This window comes from Triticum aestivum, chromosome 4A, assembly GCF_018294505.1.
Source record: "Triticum aestivum cultivar Chinese Spring chromosome 4A, IWGSC CS RefSeq v2.1, whole genome shotgun sequence".
NCBI lineage: Eukaryota > Viridiplantae > Streptophyta > Magnoliopsida > Poales > Poaceae > Triticum > Triticum aestivum.
Window position 1 is genome coordinate 707,240,856 of NC_057803.1, and position 14,534 is coordinate 707,255,389.

General features: G+C 46.9%; 1 pseudogene; it reads left to right on the forward strand.

The window, feature by feature from the left end:
• Nucleotides 1–1,593: 1,593 nt before the first annotated feature.
• LOC123084351 (protein roadkill-like) lies at nucleotides 1,594–3,217 on the forward strand (annotated as a pseudogene).
• The last annotated feature ends 11,317 nt before the right edge of the window (nucleotides 3,218–14,534 follow it).

A 14,534-nucleotide genomic window follows, 5' to 3' on the forward strand; every position in this document is an offset into this window, starting at 1 on the left:
AAGATCTTGCCTTGCTTTATAGACGCGGCTTGTGCCTGTCAGGAATATTAAAATACAGGGATAATGGACTGTTCGCATTCACTTGGGTGCGTGGAAATCGAGGCGACGGCAGGAAGAAATCATGAAGATTCGGCACGGAAACCAATGTTGGACTATCATCAATCTGGAGTAAAATGGGGAACCCGCCTTGCAAAGCCGACGACTTGCCTGTGCATACTACGTCGTCATTGAAGGAAAGTTCAGGGGCTACTGAGGGAGTCCTGGATTCGGGGGTCCTCAGGTGTTCGACCTAGGAGTATGGGCCAGGTTGCATGGGCCGTACAGGATCAAGCTGAAGAATATCTACCGTGTCCGAATGGGACTTCTCAATATGTGGACGGCAAGAATAGAGTCCGGAGGTTTCCTTCCCTGATAAACCGACCTTGTACAAACCCTAGATCCCTTCCGGTGTGTATATAAACTGGTGGGGTTAGTCTGTGGAGGGTAACTTTTCATCATCATCGGAATCTTCATAGGCTAGACATCTAGGGTTAGGCATTACGATCTCAAGGTAGATCAACTCTTGTAATCTTCATACTCGTCGAATATAATCAAGCAGGAGTAGGGTTTTACCTCCATTAAGAGGGCCCGAACCTGGGTAAACCTTGTGTTCCCTGGCTCCCTGTTACCATCGATCTCTAGACGCACAGCTTGGGCCCCTCTACCCGAGATCTGCCGGTTTTGACACCGACAGTGGGTCACCGAGCACGATGCCAAAGGAAAAGCTAATCCATGACCACTTTTCCAAGTTCATGAAGAGAGGCCCCCGAAGTCACAAAGATTTCAATTGGGAGGAGCTTAATTTGGAACCTCTTGACTTGCATGGCCTTGGCTCACCAATGGCTGAGTGTGAGGTTCTTGAAGCTATCAACGACATGCCTAGCGACAAGGCGCTGGGGCCGGATGGTTTCACAGGCCTCTTCTTCAAGAAATGTTGGGGCATTATTAAAACTGACCTCATGAGGGTCATTTCGCATTTCGACTCCCTGCACACGCCAAATCTCCAATGGCTCAACTCCGCAAATGTGGTCCTCTTTCCTAAAAAGGATGGGGCGGAGGGAATCGCCGACTATAGACCCATCAGCCTCATCCATGCAATTGCGAAGGTGCTCTCCTTGAGGCTTGGCCCTCATATGAAAAATCTACTCTCCAACGCCCAAAGCGCCTTCATCAAAACAAGAAGCATCCATGACAATTTTTTGTATGTTCGCAATCTTGCTCGACGCATTCACGCGAGGAAGACCCCCTCCCTCCTTTGAAAACTTGATAATTAGAAGGCCTTTGACTCCGTTAAGTGGGAGTACTTGCTAGATCTCCTCCAACGGCGAGGTTTTCCAAGCAAATTGAGGGATTGGATCGCAACCCTCCTTAGCACCTCTTCCTCGAGGATCATCCTCAATGGCATTGCCGGCAGCCCAATCAAGCATGGATGGGGTCTTCGGCAGGGAGACACATATCCCCGCTCCTCTTCATCATCCAATTGATCCGCTACAAAAAATATTAGATGTGGCAACATAGAGGGGTCCCCTCCATAGAATCCAGGGGCAGGGAGCCATGTTGAGGACCTTCCTCTATGCGGACGACGCGGACGTCTTCTTGGATCCGATCAAAAAGGATGTTGACAACCTTGCAAGCATTTTGAAGGGGTTCGGGGAGGTCACGGGCCTTTGCACCAATTTCCAGAAGAGCTCGGTAGTGACCATTCGTTGCAACCACCTTGATTTGGGTCGCTTAATCAAAGCTTGCCGGCTGCACCCTCTTTCCCATTTTGATACTTGGGGATCCCCCTCTTCGTTTGGAAGCTAAAGTTGGTGGATCTCCAATTTCTCATGGACAAAGTTGCAAGCAAGCTATCAACGTATGATGGCCAAAACATCACCACCATTGGACATGCGGCTCTTGTCAAGTCCGTGATCACATCCCAAGTCATCTACCCTGCCACCCCGTTGGTCATCCCACCAACCATCCTTCACAACGTCAACAAGCTCAAGAGAGTTTTCCTTTGGTCCGGTTCGGACAAGACAATGGGGGGAAAATGCAAGGTGAATTGGGAGTATGTTTGTCGAACACTTGAGTACGGAGGACTCGGGGTCCTCAACACAGACAAGTTTACGAGGGTTCTCCATTTGCGATGGTCGTGGTACGAATGGAAGGGGCCCACCAAGATGTGGGTGGGAATGGGAAACCCATGTAACGAGGAGGACCTCAAATTTTTCTATGCTTCCACCACCATCACCATTGGTAACAGTGCGAGGACACCCTTGGAACCATCGTACACTAAATTCGAACATGAGCGCCACTTCAGGGGTGATCGATGGGGCTGGACAGAGTTCATCCGACTCCAAGATCTGGACAGGAACAAGCTCCTCGTGGACGACTGTCTGTCCATCCTCTGAGACGTCACCACCGCCGAGGGGCTGCGTGCTGTGGTGGAGCTGCCATTCGACTTGCGCGGCTTGCAACTCGTGGAAGCCATCTAGAACAGGGAGACAGCGGACGTGACGATCCACCTCGGGGACGGAGAGACGATCGCGGCGCACCGGTGGGTGCTCGAGGCCAGGTCACCCGTCCTCAAAGTGGATCTGGCCTTCGCCTCGAACACCACCGCTAACCATCTGCGCCTGTTCGTGAATGACATGGACGGCGACGTGTGCAAGTCACTGCTCCGGTTCATCTACACCGACTCAACACCGCCGCAGCTCGAGACGGCACCGCCAAAGAATGTGGAGCGGCTGCTCGCCGCAGCGGACAGGTTTGAGCTGGAAAAGCTGAAGCTCCACTGCGTGGAGGCACTGTGCAAGAGAATCGACTCCAACTCCGTGGCGGCCGCCCTGGCGCTGGCCGAGCGGCACGGCTGCCCGACGCTGAGGCTGGTTGTAATGCATAGTATCATATATTAGTATCATGTAATACTTTATTTATTGCCATGCATGACACAAGATAGCATAGCATTTAATATGATACGGTATCATGATATGATACCACACCCTCTCTTTCTTCATTTAATGTTATGACACTTCATCAAAATTGCCTAGTTGGCATGCATGATACTCCATTACGACCATTACGACCTACCTATGATACTACCATTACGACCAGCCTGAGGGAGCCGTGAGCGCAGTTCCTCGTGAAGAACACGCCAACACATGAGCAACCAATTAGTACCAGTGTATTTTGAATTTACCAGACTGCTAGCTACTTCCTCCGTTCATAAATATATATCTTTTTAGAGATTTTAATATATCTATACCTCTATACCTACTAATAAAAGAAATAGGTATTCTTAGTCCGTCATGCTATTTTGTAAAAAAAACTGATGTTTCTAACATTAAACCCGCAGTACATATCAAATGTTTTTTAAAATACTCATATCTTTTAAACTGTAACTCCAAATTTAACATATTATATATGAATTTTGATTATAAAATTATGTAGAATCTAAATGTGATGTTATTTTACTACTAATAATTTTAAAGATACTATCTAGGCTGCAATCTTAATCAACAATGCATTATCGGTCTTTCTTTCATACCGGTACTGATTCAGATTGGGGATGAACACCTCAGCAAAATCAGGATTGAACATCAGATTGAAGATAAATTTGTTAGAGACACCCAATAAACATGGACATGCATCACAAGAAATAAAAGGACTCAATAAAGATGGGATGTCCGCTATAAAATAAATAAAAGAGAAAATGCAGAGGAGACACGATAAAGATGAGATGTTGCTCTATTCTCCTATATAAGAAGAAGAAAAAGCAGACATGCATGAAAAAAAAAGTAAAAAGGAGGCATGCATGACAAAAAATGAAATAAAAAGACATGTTTGATAAGAAATAAATAGTGATGAAATAGGGATCAATATCTATGACATGTATGGCAAGAAATAGTGATGGAGTAGGGGCGCAAGTACCTGCGTCAACAGGAGACCATAAAAAAATGTCCTTTTTCAGAAGAAAAAGAACCCCTCCTTTTATGATTGAAAAATCATGTATCTTTTTAACAACTTTTTTAACTCTTCATGTATCTAAGAAATAGCTACAAATTCTCAGATTATAAAACATTTTTTATTAATTAAGAGCATGTGGTATTTTTTTTCTCCCGTTGCAACGCACGGGCCTTTTTGCTAATACTACATATGGACAACATTATGTTCCGGCAATGCCTCAGTGTGCACACCAGTAGCGTCGTGTGGCATCATGCGCTTCTTGCATTATTTTCTTGGACAACATTATGGATGACTCTTCATGCTTGTATTGTTACTCGTCATGAGTTACACAATTTGTCGGCATCATACTTACCATCTGGTTTATACTTAACTAAATTTTTGGCCATTGCTCACCACTATATATATGACTTGTTGTATGTCAATACCATTTGACATTCTTGTGTTTTCTCTCCGTTGCTGGTTGTCATGCATGAGATGCTACATTCTAGGCTAAACTTTTGATGTGTCTCACTGATTAGCTGAGATTTTAGAAGAAACTGCAATGAGTTATGTAACATCTTAGAAGTCTTTCTTCATGGAACATTTTTTTTATTTTACTTCCGTACGACACACCATTGAGAACAATGGCCAATGAACTACTTAATTCCTACCTTTATGCATAAATCAGTATGCAAAAGACTACAAAACTAGGTTCAAGCTCGACTATCTGCTGCACCTTCAGAATGCTATGGCTGAAGAGGAACAGCCGTGTGTTCGACATGATTGCGACCGTTGAGTCTGTTACTACGGCCAGAATTAAAAGTGAGGTGGCCACGAAGAGGGGAGCGGTGGCAGTTGAGGGAGATTAGGATTACGAGCAGGTCGTACTAGGCCTATGGTCGATGCTCCCATTAGCCTGATGTTTCTTTTCTAACATCTAATATGTGCAGAACCAGTATTGTGTTTTACCCCCTTTCTTAATATAGAAGACGCACAGCTTGTGTGTTCTTGAAAAAAATTATAACTTGTCCAACTTTTGTAATCAACAACAAGAAAAGGATGAGCAAAGAAACGTCAAACTTTAGATTTTATTATGTTTGGTTTCATGGGATCGGGTACGCGCTAATAGTCTGTGTAGCTAGGTCAATAGATTGATCAAACAAACAATTGGACAAGAAAAAGGTTACTCTCCAATCCAAATCGCTTAATGCAACCTCTATGCAATGTCTTCTACATTGTATAGAGGCTGCATCAATTACTTTGGATCGGAGGGAGTAGCAAACTTTGCTAGCTCATGGTTTTTTATATTGATGTCAATTTCTCTTTCACAAGTGAAAACTGCCTTTTAAACATAAGGTATTACGCCCGGCTTTGAATTAATAAAGTCTCAGGTGGCCGATCAGATGCAAGGTGCTGAGAAGAACATCTTACTTAGACCACAAATAGTTACAAACACACGTTAAGTAAAGAAAAACAGGCACACCCTGAGAATGTCAAAATCTTCAAACACAAGAACGCGCCTTGACCAAGGTTGAAGCGAATACAATACCTAGATTAGGGAATGGCAAACAACTTGAAGAATATGCCTTCTTCTCTTCAAAGAATGACGGACCTCATCATGGTGCATTCGTCTATCGCTGAGGAGACCCCCTGGCCCTAGCTCGAAGTGTGTTGAACCGCCAAATGATAGAGAATTGAGCATGAGTGTCAACTCGAAACCGAACCACAAAACAGATGTGCATGCCGCTATTTGTTATCATCATGTATGTATTGCTTGGATAACACATGCCATGATGCCAATGGCAAACAAGAAGTACATTTTCTGTTGAAATGAAGGTTTTGTAGTCCCTAGTTCATCACGGATACTTCCATCTACTTTAGTTCCTCTACATAATCATCATGTTTATCAATTATTTCATTTACTAATAGAAAGAACCATATGCTAATGCATTAGTTGAGGTACACTGTCGATTTAGAGTCTTCCTCAATTTCTGGACTTGTTTTTTTTTGCGAGGGAATTTACTTGGCTTGCTAATCCTGATTATTCCAGTCTGGTATCCTCTCGGTGTTCACATTAGCCATGTGGTGTGATAAAACATATCACGGCTCCCTTCATGCCCTTCTTGCATTATGATCAATTTTCTAGACAACGTAATGGTCGACGCACTGGTCATGCTTGTATTGTTGTTCCTCATGAGTTACACCATTCAATGGCATCACGCTTACCCTATGGTTTACTTTGAAGTTCTGGCCACTGCTCACCACTATATATACCTTGTTATATCTAAACCATTTTATATCCGTCCTTATTATGTTGGTTGCCATGCCATGAGGTCCTACATATTCCACAATGAGTTTTTTTTGTGCCTTGCTGACAAGCTGAGATTTTAGGAGAAACTAGAAGGAGGTTTGGACCATCCTGTCCCTCGCTGTCGTAGTGTTGCAGATTTCGCAAGATTTCGATTGTCAACCACGCAGCTGCAAAACAGAGGAGCATGACTAGATTGGCCAATTTTACATGAGTTCAATGGCCACCGCCGGCGCAAGCCGAGCGGCACCAATGCCCGATGCTGTGAGGCATGTGCATGTAAAGACGCTTCGTTTGATGGTTTAATAAAGCAACTGAAGACAGTATGCCCCTCCGCCTTGTCATGTAACTCCCCTTCATGTACATGTCGACTATTGCTCAAAAAGTAAAGGCGAGCCATCAATTAGTTATATTTTTTGCTACTTTCCAGTATGTTTACAATCTTTTATTCCACCCTGTGTACCATACGAATAAAAAATCACCATTAATCAAATTCATACTATATATATAGTCAATAATTCTCGTGTTTCTGAACAATTTGTCACGAGTGCTCAAGAGCAAAATGTAACAGAGGGTAGCCACCGCAGGGATCCTGGTGAAAAATAACAAACACACGACTGATGAGGAGTATTGGCTTATGGAACAGCAAGAAGCTAATACATATTTCATTTCATCTCATTGAATACATATTCAATGGTCTTTTTCCAACTCTTCGATCATCGAGATGTGATGGATCAATGCTGCCAAAAATGAATAAAACAGTGTGCCCATAGTGCAAACTAGAGAAGCTACTACCTGAAAAGAAGAAATAACAGCAGAAAGTGTGCTCGAAGGACAAGGAAATTAACAGCTAGATGACAAATTGACAATGCAGCATACAAGAGCAGATTATGTGGAGCAACACACATTAATCAGCAAAACCGTTTGTACAATACAATTCCACGTGATTCAGACATAGCCTTGAGGTTGCCGCGGTCGTTTTCCTCTTCCACATTTAAACGGTTCATTTCGTCCAAGGTAGTAATGATTTTGGAACGGTAGAGGGAACAAAAGCTATCAATACACTATGGGAGAAATAAATATATATCTAGAACAAAAACCAAAATATCATCGTCGCACTTCCACACGTTATCGGACCTACGAGGTGATGAGAAATAAATTAGCTGGCCTGTCACCCCGCCAAGAGCTTGTGGTCAAGCGAATTTAGTAAACATCGCGGTCGAGACGATTGAATCATCGACCCAACTTAACGCCTAATACCACCACTACCAGGTCCTGCTTGCCCCCTTGGACCCTTAACGAGCAAACTGCAGCCGCAGCTGAGGTGAACTGTGGTCATGTTCATCAAACTTATTGTAAAACATAGGGTTTGGGAAACTGACTCGACACCCTAAAATGGGGTGTGGCTATCTCATTATATAGACGTACCAAGAGGTACAATACAAGGCCTATACAAGACTACGTATATACAGTCTAACACCCTCCCTCAATCTTAACTATAGCCTGAAGTACAAAGTAAGTTAAGATTGCGCCTACAGCCTACAAACTGTGGTTCTGGAAGAGGCTTCGTGAAGATGTCAGCAAGTTGATCTTTTGAGGAGATGAACTTGATATAAAATAGTCTCTGTGCAACACGTTCCCGAACAAAGTGATAGTCAACCTCAATGTGTTCCGTCCTAGCATGAAACACCGGATTAGATGAAAGGTATGTAGCACTGATATTGTCACACCACAGAACTGGAGGATGACCTGGAGAGATTCTCAACTCCCGCAATAAGGACTGTACCCATATGATCTCAGCGGTAGCATCCGCAACTGCTTTATACTCAGCTTCTTACTGCTACAAGACACGGTGGCTTGCTTGCGAGCATTCCAGGCGATCAAGTTAGGACCAAAGAACACTGCATATCCCCCCGTGGATCGCCGATCATCAGGATTTCCAGCCCAATCCGCATCAGAGAAAGCCGAAAGTTCACAAAACGGTGCAGACTGAAGGAGCAGACCATACGAAGCAGTGGAAGAGACATACCGCAGAATGCGCTTAACTGCCAAGATGAGTGGTACGAGGTGCATGAAGGTACTGGCACACACGGTTGACTGCATAAGAGACATCAGGCCTGGTGATAGTGAGATATTGCAGACCACCAACAATACTACGATACTCAGTGGCGTCATCAGTGGAAAGAAGATCTCCATCAAGGGCAGACAACCGATCAGTCGCAGACATCGGAGTGATAGCATGTTTGCATTTGAGCATCCCAGCACGACGCAACAAATCCAAAGAATACTTTTTCTGAGTCAGAGTCAACCCAGTAGAAGACCGTGACACCTCCAAACCAAGGAAGTAATGCAGAGCACCCAAATCCTTGATATCAAACTCCTCACTCAATGCGGACACAAGGCGATCAGCAGCAGCATCAGAGGAACTGACAAGGATGATATCATCAACATAAACCAATAGATATATCGTCACCTCGGGACGCTGAAGGAGGAACAGTATTGTGTCAGCAGTGGAGGGAATAAACCCAAGAGCCCGGAGAACAGAACCAAGGCATGCATGCCACGCACGAGGCGCCTGTTTAAGTCCATACAACGCCTTGACTAGACAACAGAGATGATGCGGACGTGTAGGATCAACAAAGCCCGGTGGTTGACGCATATAAACCTCTTCCTCAAGAAATCCATGGAGGAAAGCATTCTGCACGTCAAGCTGACGAAGAGACCAACCACGAGTAACAGCAAGAGACAGCAGTATACAAATAGTAGTAGGCTTGATAACTGGACTGAACGTGTCTTCATAATCAAGACCATACCTCTGCTTGAAACCCTTGGCAAATAGTCGTGCCTTATAGCGCTCAATAGAACCATCTGCATGTCGTTTTACCTTAAACACTCACTTGGAGTCAATGATGTTGATGCCAGAGACCGGAGGAACAAGTTGCCAAGCGCCATTTTTCAGCAAAGCCTGAAATTCCTGCTCCATCGCAGCACGCCAGTGAGGAATACCCAATGCGGCCTGAAAATGACGCGGCTCAGCCGTCGGATCCGCAGCAGCATGAGCCACACATGCGGCAAGCCACACCACAGTCCCGTCTGTGCGTTCCTTGGGGCGAAAAACACCAGACCGGCTGCGTGTGTGTGGTCGATGAGTGACCACAGCAGGCGGCGCCCGCAACACGGGGATTGCCACAGGAGACGAAGGCGAGACCGATCCTGAGCTGGAGGAGCCGAAGTCATCAGACTCAGCGCCGAACGACGTGGCCGAGACGGGGCTGCCGAGCCCAGCCGATGACAAGGCCGGCTCATGAGGAGCCGAGGGGGTCGAGGCGGGGCTGGCCGGTGCAGCGGACGTGGCCGCTGGTCCACCTGCCGCTGGGCCAGTGGCTGCTGGGCGGCCTGCCGCTGGGCCAGGCAAGGGCGACGCATGCAACGTGGCGGGTGAGCCAGGCGAGCCGAGCGACGGGGCGGGCGAGCTGGGCGACGCGGCGGGCGAGCCGGGCGTAGCTGCGGGTGCTGCCGACACCCGCGGGGCGGCTGTGGATGCATCGGGCTGGCGGGCACGACCCGCCATGCATGGGCCATGCACCGGATCAGCGTGACCATCGTGAGAGTTTTCCATAGCCTCATCATCCAGGAGTTCAAGACGGGCACCACGTCCAATACCTGCAGCCTGGTTAGGAAGCAACACAGGAGCATTTGCACCATCCACAAATTGATCAGGCGAAGGTGTAGCTGAGTGCACAGGTGGTAAACTAATGGTAGAGTGGTTCGGAAGAGCACGAAACGGGAACACATTCTCATCAAACACGACGTCACGAGAAATGTATACACGATTGGTGGGAACATGAAGACACTTGTACCCTTTGTGGAGAGAACTGTATCCAAGAAAGACACACTTCTTAGACCGAAACTCTAACCTATGCTTGTTGTACGGCCGCAAGTGCGGCCAACACGCGCACCCAAACACTTTGAGAAATGTGTAGTCTAGGATATCATTGAGCAAGAGTTCAAGAGGGGTTTTCATTTTCAGTAGTCGTGAGGGAAGCCTATTTGTCAAGAAACGGGCAGTGGAGAAAGCACCACTCCAGAACCGAAACGGGACAGAGGCATGAGCTAGTAAAGTAAGTCCAGTCTCTACAAGATGATGATGCTTACGTTCAGCGGTGCCATTTTGCTGATGTGTGTGAGGACAAGATACGCGATGCGAGATCCCAAGCTTGTTAAAAAACGAGTTGAGGTTGTGATATTCACCCCCCCCCCCTCCCACCCCAGTCGGATTGAACATGAATAATTTTGTGCTTAAGGAGATGCTCAACGTGTGCTTGGAATTGAATAAAAACATCAAACATGTCAGATTTACGCTTGATAAGATATAGCCAAGTAAACCGACTGTAAGCATCAATGAAACTGACATAATAGTTGTGACCACTAACAGACGTTTGGGCATGACCCCATACATCAGAAAACACAAGCTCAAGAGGATGTTTCACAACACGACTAGACTCTGAAAAAGGTAGTTGGTGACTCTTGCCTTGCTGACAGGCATCACAGATAGTTTCAGCACTTTTATTGGACACGACTGGTAGTTCATGGTGATGCAGCACATGACTAACTATAGGAGCAACAGGGTGACCAAGGCATGCATGCCAGTGCATAGGCGACACACGAACACCACTGAACACCTGAGGAGAAGACGGCGTAGGAGATGCAGGCGGTGCGTCAAGTGCATACAAGCCATGGCGAAGACGACCACTAAGCAGAATGGCCCTCGTGTCTTGATCCTTGATAAAGAAACGAAAAGGGTGAAACTCGGCAAGGACATTATTATCACGAGTAAGTTGAGTAATAGAAAACAAACTACGTGTAGCAGAGGGAACTCGAAGGACACTAGAAAGATGTAGTTTGCAAAAATTGTGTGCAAGAAGTGATGCCTGACCAACATGGGAGATGCGCATACCTGCTCCGTTGGCGGTGTGCACCTGATCATGTCCACGATATGGTTCCTGAGTGGAGAGCTTGCCCATCTCGCTAGTGAGATGATTCATCGCTCATGTATCCATATACCACGCCGGATCAAGAGAGTAGGACTGGGTGCACCCGTGCTCGTGCCCCGTCACAGCAGCTGCAGCCTGCTTATCATTCCCTTTTCCATTGTTACCAAGGCCAAGGAAGTCTTGCTTGTAGCGTCTGTGGCAGCGAGAAGCGAGGTGACGATCTATGCCACAAAGCTAACAAGCCTGAGGAGCACCGCAACTAGAACATCAAGCAACTGGGCGACTCCCGCCAGTGATGGTCGGCGCATTGCCCCGTGAGGCCTGCGGCGAGGAAGCCGGTGGTTTGCCACCTGATGGGGCCGGCTTCTGAGGTTTGCCGCATATGGCGGTGTTGGCGGAGACGAAGCTGGGGGAAACACGGCGCGCCTTGATGCGCTGCTCACGCCCAAGGAGGCGCGCATAGAGCTCACAACGCGGCAGCGTATCCTCTCGACCATGGACGTTCTCAATGAGATTGACATAATCATCATCGAGCCCGTTAAGCACAAAGGTGGTGAAGTCCTCATCCTGAAGCGGCTGACCAACAGAGGCCAAGGTGTCGGCGAGGCTCGTCATCTTGTTGAAGTACTCCGTGATGCTGAGCTCGCCAAGCTTGGTCTCACCCAGCTCGGTGCGTATAGAGTGCGCATGCGCCTGAGACTGAGAGGCGAAACTAGTGTGGAGGGCCGCCCATGCCTCCCTGGACGTAGCGGCGAAGATGACCATCGACAAAACACTCGGCGTGAGCAAAGACTGGATGGCGGAGAGAATGGACTGATCCTGCGCCACCCACATGTGATATGCCAGATGGTGAGGGGGTGGGCACGGGATGGACCCGTCGACATAGCCCTCCAAGTAGCGGCTGTGGAGTAGAGGTAAGACCTGAGCATGCCATGACAGGTAGTTGTACAACGCGAACTTCACCGGCAGCAGGTGCGAGAAATAAAACGGCGGAGGCGCCGCAGTTTGAGCAGTGTACGCCTACGCCAGTGGTGCATAGGGATCCATGGACAGGGCCATCTCTGGACGAGGGACCATCGCGTAGGCGCCAGGCGAGGAGTAGGATCGGGCAGAGGCGGCAGCCAAAGCGTCGTGGCCGGGCACTGCAGGAGGACCATAGGTGCAAGGTGCAGCGTAGGCGCCAGCACCCGCAGCAGCCGAAGCAACCTGGTCGGGTACTACAGGGGCGCCATACGGCGAGGTGGCCACACCCCCATAGGACGGCTGCGACGGCGCCGGGTAGTAGTGGTGCGGTGGCAGCGGATGTGGCACTGCCGTGTACGGTTGCGGCGGCGGCGCAGCATAGGCCGACCCCTGCCATAAGGACGATGGCGGCGGGGGCGCACCATAGGATGGCGCGGGAGCGCCGTACCATGGGTGCGAACTCGGCGGATGAGGGCCGCCATGGGCCGGTAGCGCCGCGGGCTCGGGCGGGGCGATGTAGCGACCAGACATCAAACAGTCTGATCTCTGTGCATCAGTGTCATCTCTAGATCGGTAATGCTGACACGCACAGTACTTGAAGGATTTATAACAGAGTAGCAATCACACACCTATTACATCGAATGTCTCAAAAGAGAACTTATTACAATAAATATGGCTTAAGGCCATCTAATAACGATAACAGCGGAAGGCTTGGAAGATAAGTGAGTCCATCAACTCCAACGGCATCACTGAGTATAAGACCACGACCTAAGACACCATACTCGTCGTCTGAAAAGTCTGCAACATGAACGTTGCAGCCCGAAAACGGGTCAGCACATGGAATATGATGGCATTGTAACACATAGAGAGTAAAGAATAGAATAATGCTATCACTACATGCATATATGGCTGGTGGAAAGCTCTATGGTTACAGTTTTGCATAAAGCCATTTTTTCCTACAGCAAAGGAATAAATTTTATTTAACTATCATGGTGGATGTTAAACATTGAGAAGGTTCCTCCAACTCAATCCCAATTAAGTAACATCATTACCCCAACATGATTAAATTAAAGTAACATGATGAGATTCACATGATAATCCATGTACTAGATACTCAAAACGTCCATAACCGGGGACACGGCTAACCATGATTAATTTGTACACTCTACAGAGGTTTGCGCACTTTTCCCCACAAGGCTCGATCTCCTCCATTGGATTTCTCGCACTACATGGTGTTTGAGAAACGGATGACCACGACACAGTCTTTCAGAAACAATAACTCTTTACTCCGGATGGACAGTTACACCTACTTTCCCCTACATCTGCTAGCCCACCACTGAAAGAGGTCTTGTAACCTACTCCACTATGCTAGATCCCATAGTAGCTTGTTGCTGCACACGGAAGTTTTTAGCATGAATAATCTCATGATCCCTTTGAGCCTGGGTGGCGGTCCATAGGAGAATCACACGGTACCCCGGGATTTCCAAAAATACAGGCAACACTGGGTTCCCCAGGTGCCTCAATCCACCCAGATGTGAATTTAAGTTGCCACCTTAAGTAAACCATTAAATAACAATCTCACATCTGTCATGGATACACTCACCCAATCCACATCTACTAGCATAGCATGGCAATATAAGCAAACGTAGAAGTAACTCCCAAAGTTTGATGATAAAATAGGTAATAGGTACTACCTCATCTACTTCCGAAAACCCACATATTACTCAGATCCTAATCATGCATTTATTTGAGGATTGATCTAATGCAATAAAACTGGGTAGTAAAGAGGTATGATCAAAGTGTTACTTGCCTTGTTGATGATCCGTGAAACCTAGAGACTCGGAGTAGCAAGCGGCGCACTCCGGGTACTCTATCGCAAACAAACAAGCATACAATAAGCACTCAACTAATGCATAGGTAAAACTCAAATAAAAGATCTAACCAGAAAGTTCAACTTAAGAGCTCCGGTTTGCAAAAAAAATCAAATCAAACGAAGCAACAAAAGTCAAACGGCGAAATAAACAAACTTCGTTTACTAATCTGGACCTAGGTCAAATTTTACAATGGTAAAAACTTGTTTGAGTTGGCTAAACAGAAAGAGGGTTTCAAGACGAAACTCTAGGCACTTGAATCGCCTGATTCCGATAAACGAGCGAAAAGTTATACTAAAACGAAAATCGGATCATAAATCGCGATCTGGAATAATCGCGGAAAATCCGAGAAAAAGAAAAAGGATGAACAGGCAAACGAACGAACGTTCGCTGTCTGCGGCTAAAAGACAAAAACTATTCGGTTAAAAC